This window comes from Lissotriton vulgaris, chromosome 11 (assembly GCF_964263255.1).
Source record: "Lissotriton vulgaris chromosome 11, aLisVul1.2, whole genome shotgun sequence".
Taxonomy (NCBI): Eukaryota; Metazoa; Chordata; class Amphibia; order Caudata; family Salamandridae; genus Lissotriton; species Lissotriton vulgaris.
This window is the reverse complement of record NC_141699.1, coordinates 723,306,993-723,320,234: the sequence shown is the minus strand read 5'-3', so window position 1 is coordinate 723,320,234 and position 13,242 is coordinate 723,306,993. Positions and strand designations below refer to the sequence as shown.

Genomic DNA, 13,242 nt, shown 5'->3' with positions numbered 1-13,242 from the left:
ATTAGTAAAACTATATGTCTGTGAAATTGTAATGGTCATTTCCTTGAAGATGTGTTGTCTGTAAACACAGTGCGCTACCACACCATCCATACTCCACTTTACCCCACTCCACTCTACACTGCACCACTACACTCAACGCCTCTCTACTCTACTCTGCATCACTCTACTCTATGCCAATGCACTCTACCCCACTCTACTCTACCATACACCGCCGGTTCTTCACTACTGTGCTCTACACCTCTCCACTCTACTCGGAACCACTCCACTCTATTCCACTCCACTCTATGCCACTCTACTCTGCAAGACTGCACTCTATGCTACTGCACTCTACTCCAATGAACTCTACTATGTACCACTCCACGCTACACCACTTCACTCTACTCTGAAAAAATCTACTGTGGCAATTCTACTATAATGTATGCCACTGCAGTTTATGCTGCACCACTCCACTCTGCACCACTCTACGCCACTGCACTCTACTTTAACCACTGCACTCTATGCCAATGCACTCTACACCACTTTACTCAAAACCAATGCTCTCTATGGCAATCTTCTCTGCACACCTGCACTCAATTCCACTCTACTCTACTCTACAGCACTCTCCACACCTGCACTCTACACCACTGTGCTCTACTTTACTGCACTCTAAGCCACTCTGTTCTAATCTGCACCACTGTACACTATGCCATTGCTCTCTACACCACTCTACTCTGCACCACTCTACACCACTGCACTAAATGACAATGCACTCTATGCCACTCTGCTACACACTACTGCACTCCACAAGAGTCTCCACTGCCACACTGCACTCTCTGCCACAGCACTCTACACTACTGCACTCTATTCTATGCCACCCTATTCTACACCACTGCACTCTATGCCACTCTATTCTGCACCAGTGCACTCTATGAAATGGCAATAAACACCGCTGCACTCTACTCCACTACACTCTATGCCACTGCACTCAATGCCACTGCACTCTACAACAGTCCACTCTATGCCACTGTAATCTACTGTGCACCACTGCACCTAATGCCACTTCACGCTACACTTCGCTGCGCTACTCTGCACCACTCTATTCTATGTTAATGCACTGTACTCTACTATGCACCACTGCACTCTATGCCAATTGCACTCTACAGCAATACAGTCTAGGCCACTGCACTCTGCACCACTCCACTCTACGGCAGGGCACTTTACTTTACTATTCTATGTCACTCCACTACTACCCTGCACCATTCTACGCTACACCATTTCACTCTACGCCACTGCACTCTATGCCACTGTATTCTACGCCACTCCATGCCACTCCACTCCATGCTGCGCCACTGTACGCCACTCTAATCTACTCTTCACCAATTCACTCTGCAGCACTTTGCTCTAAACCACTGCCCTCTGCACCAGTGTACTCTACACCACTTTACTCAAAATCAATGCAATCTACTCCAACTACTCTGCACCACTGCCCTCTATGCCACTATACTCTAATCTGCAACACTCTACGCCACTGCACTGTATGCGACTGCACGCTACTCCACTCTACACCATTGAAATCTATGCCACTCTGTTCTACTCTGCACCACTGTACTGTATACCACTGCTCTCTACAGCACCCTACTCCACAACACTATACTTTATGCCACTGCACTCTACGCCAATGCACTCTAACCCACTGCACTCAATGCCCCTGCTCTGTATGACACTCTAGTCTACTTTGCACCATTGCACTCCACACCACTGCACTCTATGCCACTCTACACCACTGCACTCTATGCCACTCTACTTTACACATATGCACTCTATCCTGCACCACTCGAGTCTACCATGCACCACTTTGCTCTACTGTGAAACAATCTGCTCTAGGACACTGCACTCTACGCCACTGCACTCTATGCCACTGTGCTCCATTCTGCACCACTCCATCCTCCACCACTCCACTAAACGCCATTGCACTCTGTGCCACTGCAATCTATGCTGCGCCACTTCATTCTACTTTACTCTGCGCCACGCTGCTCTATGCCACTCTACTCTATGTCACTGCACTCTATGCCGATGCACTCTACATCACCTTATTCAAAACCAATGCACTGTACGACAATCTACTCTACACCACTGTACATTATGCCACATCACTCTACAACACTCCAGTCTGCGAGACTCCACTCTGACGCTCGGCTCCATTAAACTATATTCCACTCTGACACACTATGCCACTCCACTCTACAACAATCTACTCCACTCTACATCTTTAAACTCTACAACACTCGACTCCCTTCAAGACACTCCACAATCCTCAAACACCACTCCACTCTATGCCTCTCCATACTCCAATCATCGCTACTGAACTTGACACCTTTCCAAGCAACTCCATGCCACACCACGACTCTCTATGCCACTCCACAATACTCCATTCTACCCCACGCCACTCTCCTTTACACCATTAACTTTTAGCCATGCTGAACAGCGGCCACACTGGTGTACAACATGGTTAAAACATATTGGAAAAGCCAATCGTTCTTGCATAGTCAAGGCCTATTGGCTATGCCAATACATGTTCCATTTCCAGCACTGCTTCAACAGCTAGCTTTCCTCACCCAGGCCTGAATGCTTATTACAAAATTTCTATTTTTTTGTGCTTATGGCGCAGAAAACATTCGTGTTTACATTTTGTGTGTTTAATGTTTATTTTTAGCATCAGACAGCCTGTTTCAATTGACCCGATTCTACAGTCTAGTTTTAATCTTCACGTTAGCACATAAATAAAAGCAACTCGCTGACTGATAGCTTCCAACGTCAGCCGTAAAAGCCTTGGTTCCAGCCTGTCTGGGCAGGAGAATTTTCAATATTCAGTGTTATTCGTTTTTCTAGGACATTAAGTTCATTTATGTCTACAGTGCAAGCCATCACTCATGAATGTATTTATGTCGACAAGTGTGAACGTCGCAGGCCATATTCTGCAGTTCTGCCGTGGTGTGCGTAGGAAGGCCTGGCAGCTGTGCGCGCGGGAAGGCCTGGCAGCTGTGCGCGAGGACGGTCAGCTGTACAAACAGTCGCGTGGGCCTACTGTAAGCAATGTGCAGGGCCCTCTCACGTGGGTCAGTGATTTCTGTTATGTCGGCAGACATCTTTGCGAATGCCTAAGTAATGTTTATCGTGCACAGGAATTGATGTTTACTAGCCACGAACACTGATTGCTGTTTATTAGAGTGCTCATAATTGACACGTTCCCAAAAAATGTGTAACTCTCTTAGCGTGCTCCGAGAGATTGGGAAGTCGATATTATATTAGCACTGCACATCTGAAATTCTTAAATTCCTGTTTTTTAGAGCTGCTCTTTTGTAAATACATAGATCTGCCATAGGTTTTGGGCAGCATAAGTGCCAGGGAGCAGTCATGCGTGGAGGGGCGCATTAGATGCCACCAAAATATGATCAGGGATATTCTTTTAGATAGCCTCAAAAGGACTTAATGTCTTAGTGGAGGAGGCACCACAAAGTAATTCTTCAAATGCAGGTTCTTTAAATATCAAATCTCAGATGTATTATTCATATATATAAATAGTATGGATAATGTATGTCTATCATCATGTTTTCGTTACAAAATAATAAATTCATTTTAGTCAAAAACATAATTCATTCACAGCCTAATCCATTACACAGACATCGATTATAGATAAGCATTTTATCAACATATAGAAACGCTAACAACATGATTGCTAATGCGAATCAGAAGGAATCTTTAAGTGAGATGAAGTTATTCAGTTTGAGTCGTACACTATCCATTACAAACTAAATAAGCAAGTGAAGAAACTAGAAACCAAGGAAAGTGAAACAAACCAAAAGTTCAACACGTATTACCCAATAATAAATACAAATCACTAAGAAATACAGCCAATCCATACTAGTCTAAATTGAATACACCCTGTTGGACTTGACCCTTTCTGTAGGGTCATCCCCAGACTTGTTGCCTTCACTCTTACATTTTTGCTGAATTTGGTTTGTTGGCCGTATATCTCTCCGTGCTTTACTACTGCTAACCAGTGCTAAAGTGCTTGTACTCTCTGCTCAGAACATGGTAATATTGTCTTATACCCAATTGCCATATTTATTTTAGTTATAAGTCCCTAGTAAAGTGGCTTTACATGTGCCCAGGGCCTGTAAATTAAATGCTACCATTGGGTCTGCAGCACTGATTGTGCCACCCACTTAAGTAGCTCTTTAAACATATTTGGGTCTGCCATTGCAGAGCCTGAGTGTGCACTTTAAACTGGTCATTTCGACCTGGCAAAATAAACCTTTTGTCAGACCCAAACCTTCCTTTTTAATACATGTAAATCACCCCTAGGGTAGGCCGTGGACAGTCCAGATTGCAGGGTGCAATGTATTTAAAAAGTAGGATATAGTAATGAAAAACTCTTAAATTTGTATTTCAATACTGCATTGCCTATCTATCCCATAGGATAGCATTAGAGTTGCCCTATTACATTTTGTAAGTGCAATTTCCAAATGGGAAGGGATGATAAATTAATGTTTTGTGTCTCTGGAATCCTAATTTAACATCCTAACTTGCAGTGAAGTCCGATTTTAAATTACAATTCAGAAAATGCCACTTTTAGAAATTTGATTCAGAAAAGGGGGTGGTGATGAACAGAGTGTCTGAATTAAGCAGACCACTCTTACCCAGTCCAAAGATCAGGGCTTGATCCATCACCGTTTTTTAGCTCACTGCACCATCCCAGCTCAGAACCTGGCTACATGCAAATTAGTCTGTTCCTGTCCCAGTGCATGATGGGAACAGGGCAAACTAAACTACCAAGCTAATTCTTATACTGGGAAGGAAACAAGCTTCCGGGGACCAGTTTCTGGCATTTCAGCCGTCGTCGGCCCGGCTTGCTTGAATCCTGATGGTGCAATGAGCAAGGGACTCACATCTGAGTATACCCTTCCACGCTTATGGTGGACAAAATGATTCAGAAAAGGGGGTGGTGATGAACAGAGTGTCTGAATTAAGCAGACCACTCTTACCCAGTCCAAAGATCAGGGCTTGATCCATCACCGTTTTTTAGCTCACTGCACTATCCCAGCTCAGAACCTGGCTACATGCAAATTAGTCTGTTCCTGTCCCAGTGCATGATGGGAACAGGGCAAACTAAACTACCAAGCCAATTCTTATACTGGGAAGGAAACAAGCTTCCGGGGACCGGTTTCTGGCATTTCAGCCGTCGTCGGCCCGGCTTGCTTGAATCCTGATGGTGCAATGAGCAAGGGATTCACATCTGAGTATACCCTTCCACGCTTATGGTGGACAAAATGATTCAGAAAAGGGGGTGGTGATGAAGGGGGTGGCCAGAAACCGGTCCCCGGTAGCTTGTCTCCTTTCTGGTGAAGAATTGGCTTGGTAGTTTAGTCTGCCCTGTTCCCATGATGCACTGGGCCAGGGACAGACTGATTTGCATATAGCCAGGTTCTGAGCTGGGATGGTGCAGTGAGATAAATAACGGTGATGGATCAAGCCCTGATCTTTGGACTGGGTAAGAGTGGTCTGCTTAATTCAAACACTCTGTTCATCACCACCCCCCTTTTCTGAATCGTTTTTGGCCACTATAGGTGTGGCAGGGTATACTCAGACATGAGTCCCTTTCTCACTGCACCATCAGGATTCAAGCAAGCCGGGCCGAAGACAGCTGAAATGCCAGAAACCGGTCCCCGGTAGCTTGTCTCCTTTCTGGTGAAGAATTGGCTTGGTAGTTTAGTCTGCCCTGTTCCCATGATGCACTGGGCCAGGGACAGACTGATTTGCATATAGCCAGGTTCTGAGCTGGAATGGTGCAGTGAGATAAATACCGGTGATGGATCAAGCCCTGATCTTTGGACTGGGTAAGAGTGGTCTGCTTAATTCAGACACTCTGTTCATCACCACCCCCTTTTTCTGAATCGTTTTTGGCCACTATAGGTGTGGCAGGGTATACTCAGACATGAGTCCCTTTCTCACTGCACCATCAGGATTCAAGCAAGCCGGGCCGAAGACAGCTGAAATGCCAGAAACCGGTCCCCGGTAGCTTGTCTCCTTTCTGGTGAAGAATTGGCTTGGTAGTTTAGTCTGCCCTGTTCCCATGATGCACTGGGCCAGGGACAGACTGATTGGCATATAGCCAGGTTCTGAGCTGGGATGGTGCAGTGAGATAAATAACGGTGATGGATCAAGCCCTGATCTTTGGACTGGGTAAGAGTGGTCTGCTTAATTCAGACACTCTGTTCATCACCACCCCCCTTTTCTGAATCGTTTTTGGCCACTATAGGTGTGGCAGGGTATACTCAGACATGAGTCCCTTTCTCACTGCACCATCAGGATTCAAGCAAGCCGGGCCGAAGACGGCTGAAATGCCAGAAACCGGTCACCGGTAGCTTGTCTCCTTTCTGGTGAAGAATTGGCTTGGTAGTTTAGTCTGCCCTGTTCCCATGATGCACTGGGCCAGGGACAGACTGATTTGCATATAGCCAGGTTCTGAGCTGGGATGGTGCAGTGAGATAAATAACGGTGATGGATCAAGCCCTGATCTTTGGACTGGGTAAGAGTGGTCTGCTTAATTCAGACACTCTGTTCATCACCACCCCCCTTTTCTGAATCGTTTTTGGCCACTATAGGTGTGGCAGGGTATACTCAGACATGAGTCCCTTTCTCACTGCACCATCAGGATTCAAGCAAGCCGGGCCGAAGACGGCTGAAATGCCAGAAACCGGTCCCCGGTAGCTTGTCTCCTTTCTGGTGAAGAATTGGCTTGGTAGTTTAGTCTGCCCTGTTCCCATGATGCACTGGGCCAGGGACAGACTGATTTGCATATAGCCAGGTTCTGAGCTGGGATGGTGCAGTGAGATAAATAACGGTGATGGATCAAGCCCTGATCTTTGGACTGGGTAAGAGTGGTCTGCTTAATTCAGACACTCTGTTCATCACCACCCCCCTTTTCTGAATCACTTTTAGAAATTTGGCATTTTCTTGCCTTAGCCATTTGGTGCCTGCAATCTGTCTCTGGTCACATGACTGGGTGCAGTTGGCAGTGTGGCTTTGTGTATTCCTCATAGACAGCTACACACAATGGGAGCTAAGGTGTGGCTGGATGTTGCGTCACTGGCAGGATGGGAGGGAGGAGCTGGGCACAGCCCCACTTGCACTTGAATAGTCTGTGTTCTATTTGATTTAATTTGATTTATTGATTTATAAAGCGCCTGAATCACCCCCCAAGGGGTATCATTGCGCTATGGAATTGCTATAGCCGGCCACAGAAGAGAAACAGATTAGAACAATGTAGTTTTGTGGAACCTTCTGAACTGTAAGTGATCTGGAGATTGTCGCAGATGGATAGGGAGTTGGTTCCAGTAAAAGGGGGCTAGGTGAAAGAAAGCTTTACCACCTAGGCGTGATTTTTTGTAACGTGGAGTACTGAGTAGAGATTTGGACCCTGACCGAAGGAACCTGAATGGCAGATATTTAGTCAATTTATCTGCCAGATACCTGGGGCCTTTGCTATTCAAAGATTAGTGCACAATGTCCTATCTCCAAAAAAAGAGCTGCATTCCCCCTGTAGATAGACTGGAGCCAGTGCATTTCAAAGGCATGCCTCTAGAAGCTTCTGCCCACTTCAAAGGCACAACTGTGTGGAAAAGATGGACCTCAGACACCAAATCTTCAGTAGCTATCTGGATTTGCGGATACCCTGCCAGGAAGAATGACTGCTGTGCTGCCACAAGGACTGCCACTTTACATGACTGCTTCTGTGAAGGAAGTGCTGCCCTGTTGTGCTGACATGCTGTCTGCTGTTCTCTTGCCTGGGGAAAAAGACCAGGACCTTCAACTTCATCTAGAATCCAGGACCCCAGAGTGACTCAAAGGGTTAGTCTGTTTTCCCCCTGATTTGAGTGTCAGGGACATAAAAGGCTCACCAACCAGCTCTTGGACCCAGCTGCAGTGAGTTCCAGACCCACAAGTGGTGCCCCTCAGGTCCTGACCCTTTGTGTGGCTCAGCGGGCTCTTAAATAAATCTTTTGGGTGCTTTGCAACAGTGAACAGGCCCATTTGCACTGGAACCCTGCCACTCTCACCTAAATCCAGTGCAAGTCACCCCCAGCCCGTCTCTTCGCATAGCAGCATTGACAGCCCACTGGAGACTGCACACCCGTGATGACCGTTCTGCTCCTCACATCACGCCGCCACAATGCTCTCCTTGTTCCTCGCAACCCCCTCGAATACAAACAGGTCTCTTGGCACAAAGCTTGAGAAGGTAAACCTTCGGCGGGACTAATCTTGAACTGTATCTGACCCACAATCCATCGCGTTTGGCCTGAACTTTTGACTTTTACGGGGTCCAGCCCAATCAAAATGGTGCTTTCTGCTTTTATGCACTATTTTACAATTTATTCTTTAAAAATTCGTAATCCCGGTTCCATTAATGGGAGTTTTGTAGTTGTGGTCTTGTTTTATTGATTAAATTAAGCTCTATTTTTCTAACATGGTGTGGGATATTTTTGTGTGGTGCTTTCATTGTTTTACTGTTTGAAGTGTTACACAAATACTTTACACATTGCCACTAAAGTAAGCCTGTCTTCTCTGTCCCAAGGTACCAGGGGGTGAGCACAGTTTAATTTGGGGTTCACTTGTGCCTTAACCTGACTAGGATTGAGGTTGCTGCTTGACCAGGGCTCACAACCCAATCAACCAGTAACCCTATTTCTAACACATGGATGTGCAGAACATTCTATACCCTAAACACAGTTTTATATGTTCCACCTCTATATCGAAATAGAAAAGAGATCACTAAGCACTATCAGATTCGTCCTTCCTATTTTACTCAATGTAAAAATGTGCTCATCTATCTACAATTCTGTATACTCTCTCAACATACTGAATATACATACTATCCATAATAGTTCAAATTCAATACATAGATTTCCTGTACAGTCTATACCCTATAAACAGTTGTAATGACTGCTCCCCATATTGCATTACTTTCCCGCGCTCGCAGTTGCCGTATCGAATCCCGCCACCGGACGTATCGAGCCCTGCTGACTATCCTCAGACAGGGAGATCTTTTAATTTTTATCATCCTACCCAGTACCCTCAAATTAGTTCACTGAAGCATCAGAAGCAAAAGAATCCACCGCTATAGGCAAGGAGGAAGTTACCAAAAATAAAAAATCTTGCCGACTGATCACCTTTTTAAATACTGAAGAATATATCAGAAAGGTTTTGAGAACAGTACCATTATGAATAGACATATCCTATGAAAACTAGCGTCCCAGGATACCGTGCGAAAAGCTAAGTTGGGAACTCCACAGAACTCGAAATCACACTAAGGGCTCCGGTGGCGGATGTTCAATATCCTTTGTCCACATTATCTAGCTTAGGCGACTCCTGACGCCAAAGAATTTATAAAAAGAAGCAGACAACTGAACTTGGTCGTTTCTTTAAAGGGGAATTGTATTTAGGAATATTACGTGGCTACTCCAGGAAGAAGGCGATGGCCGCCGAAACGCGCGTAGAGTCATATAATTTCGCCACTCATCCTATCTAGATTAAGAATTTACTGTCCATTGTTTATATTTTTTTAAAGTGTTTTCACCTGTAATACAATACTGCATGATTTTTAATTTTGTGTTAAATGAATGAAATGTTTTCTGTTTTAATTAATGAATAAAATATGATGTCTTTTAGCCAGTTGTAGTTATTTGTTTATTATCCTTTACCAAGAAGATATTTAAAACTGTTGATTGCCTAGGTTGTTACTTTACATACATGCTCCCCATATTGCAACATAAAGTGGATCACTAAATATATTCAGAATCATTCTTTCTGTTTTACAAAACTGAAAGATTATCTCACCTAGCCACCACAATTCTGAATCCTCTCTTAATATATTGATTATAATTTTAACGCCTTACCTCGCTGCTGTACAAAAGCACCAATTTCTTCAGTTACTTCAAAGTGATAATTAAAATAAACATCCAGTGCACAAAAAGTGAGATGGGCGATCCCTTCACTTCGTTATGATGACTGCAATATAGACAATTGTGCTAAAGACATGCCCCTAGAGGGATATCATAAATTTCAAAAGCAGTATAACAATTTATCTCATCCTTTAAATTTCCAAAAGTGAAGCAACTGAATCAAAACAAAGAAAAACCACAAAGACATGTTAGAATCAAAAAGCATCATTAAGCAAAATAATAATTAATAAACACCACAAAAGTCCTGACACCCACTGTTCATTGCTACCATAATGGAAAAGAAACAGCCCAAAGAAAACCAAGTGAAAAGCATAAAATAAAAGCATGCATGCTTCCCTCATACAGCTATCCATACCCTTACATGTGACAAACTGTCAGACGTAACATTCCTCAAACAACTTACATTTTTGTAACAGACCCATGATAAGGACTCCCCATCATTGTCAATGAAAAACAAATCCAAATATAAACAACACACCAATCTCCTCAAACCCATCCTTCATACGAGAAACTCGCCATCTCACCCTCTTGGAGTCTCCGCATGACAAGCACAGGAAGGGAAAACAGAAACCCCCTTCGCTTAATTTTAATTTGCCAATTAACCAATCAGAATTCACATAACCTCCCTCTCATTCAGCACTACCTTAAACATCTAGACCATCAACATACTTCAGGCCCAACTAGCAAACATAACTGACACAAATATTTACAATTGCCAACGGTGGGACCACATCACTCCTTATGTTCCAAATAAATGTATTTAATCAATATTTATTGGCTAACGCTATAACAAGTTGTGCCTAACAGTCAAAACGAAAACACCAAAAACAAGCACTGGCGTTGCCAATAGGTCTTGCAGTAGGAAAGTTGGAGCTATTACAGTTGCAAATAACAATGCCTTTTATTTTTGTTTTCATTTTAAAAACATAAAGGGCTTTGTCATATATAAAACCAATAGCTCCAACTTTCCTACTGCGAGACCTATTGGCAACGCCAGTGCTTGTTTCTTGTAGAAGTGAGGACATCAATAAAGGGCCCAGTGGGGACCCGTTTCAATGCCTGTTTTTTAAAAAGATTATGCCAGTGCAGCCCCAGCCGTGAGTTGAACTGCCAGTTAAGGCACAAAGATGGAATATAGCCTTCATAAACATCAATGGTTAACCCTTTTTAAAAAAAAAACCTTTAGCACCCTCCAAAAAACGGCCATTCTTCAATCATCTTAATAGGACCACCCTCTTCAATGTCTTACTTCACTCTCAGTTTCGAGACAAGGGGTTGAGAGGTAGTGTCGTCCTTTACGTGGCAGTAGTCCTTAAACAATTCTCAGGCAGAAAATGTACGACTTCCCCTCAGTAAAAAGCAAAATGCATTTTCAAAACATGCCGTTTTGCCAAACATCTAATAACTGCATGGCGTTTTTATTTTTCCAGAAAAAATATGCAACTTACATTTTATACAGAAGGTGTCACAAATGAATAATGTTTTCAAAGAAATAATGCGACTTAGACATTAGCTTAGGGGGACTTGTTTCACGACAATGCACACGAACCTGTCCTCGCCGTCTTTAAGATTACTGCGAATTTCGAGCAAAATTCCACAGCAGCTTTTTTTTTGTTTAAGCGCCAAGGATTCCCAGAGGGGCAATCAGGGGTGAGAGGTGAGCAAGTGCAGCAAAGCAGGAGACGGGCCAACGTGAGAAAACTGGCCTCGATTCTCTCAGCTGACGTATGTTCTGCTTCCTGTTCGGAACATTGAAAGCCGCCATCAAAGAGCCGGAGTGGAAACTCTTGGCATTGTCTTGTGCCTGGCGGGGGTTTGCGGATCAAGCCTGAGGCTTTAATTCGAGAATTCGAAGAAGTGAGCCACCACACATTCCTGGGGCAGCCTAAGCCCTCCTCTTCCCTTTCCACTTGGTTTCTCCACCACCACTAGCTCCCCCTCCCCTCATACGACAGCACTTCCCGCCCTCCGCATTATCTCGCTGTTTTCTTTGGCATGGAATGCCTCAATTGGTTGCTGCAAATGTAAAGAGGGGATTTGAAAGAACTGAAGAGAAAGCGAGGTAAAACAGGCGAAGGCAAAACATGCTGGAGAGACAGCCAGTGAGCCCGTGAGAAATTTAGCGTGTGAACGAGAGGTAAAATACGACAGGAGAGTAAGCATGACGCGAAGGGAAGGAGAAAAGAATAGATGGAAAACTGGGACTAGAGCACAACGACGGAAAAGATAGGAGAGAAGTGAAACGACGAGGCGAACATGTGTGAGAAAAAATAACAAGACGGAGGGAAGGCAGAGAAGGGGAGGGGGGAGGAGAAATGCGACACGGTGTGAAGCAGCAGGGGATGAGAGTGTGATAGAGACGGGGGAGGAGATGCCGCAGAGTGCACGCTGGGCGAAGCCCTTTGATGTGCTGTGCGGCCGTGAATGCGCGTGCTTGTTTGGTCACGTGATTCACGCGAACTTAATGAAAACCGCAGCGCAAGAAGCCCTTGGTTTGACGAGGATTTCGAGCACTTGAATTCTCGCTCCGCTCAATGCGCTTGTGCGTATTGATAGGTCGCGAGACCTAAAAAAGGAAATAAAGAAATTGATCACGCTGCTCCTTTCAGTCCCAAGAATACCAACAAAGTGGAGACTGGAACCCCACTTGACACGCCTCTACTGTTCCATCGTATTACCACTTGGTGCTATGGTCAGGTTATTTTTCAATGCTATATCAGTTCTTCTAATGTGAACACTCTAATTACTCACTTAAATACATGTATCTCTTTCTCATCAGGCATGAAAGGGTAAATACAAATGTGACATAAACAGATAAATGGATCAAGAATTTAAACATAAAAAAACAATAAAACCAATAATTCACTGTTGTTAGCCCTCATCTCCAGATGTCATCACAGATACTCAGAACCCCATACCGTGGTCAGGTACACCTCAGATAAACATCTTGTGCTAATCCAACATCTCATATGCATCCGGCTCTCAGCTTACATCATATAGTTAGACTCTAACCAATTAGTCAAATACAAATGTTTGGGGCTCTATTTCCACATTTTATTTTCATTGTTATTTTTATGTGTATTTTAGCCCTGATGAAGTGATAGGATTCACGAAACATGTGTCGGCTGGAATTAATTCTGTTTTATACCAGCGGCACCTCAACAGAGTTGAAGTGCTCTATTCCGGGAAGGAAGCCGTTTTTCACGTGGTGCGGTACGAGGAAGGAGGATGCAGGGAACTT

General features: G+C 44.2%; 1 protein-coding gene across 2 annotated transcripts in view; it reads left to right on the top strand.

Moving 5' to 3' along the window:
• Positions 1–13,242, top strand: part of LOC147683385 (glypican-5-like) — a 1,567,690-nt gene that overhangs the window by 1,251,894 nt on the left and 302,554 nt on the right. The gene's annotated exons all lie outside the window — the stretch shown is intronic.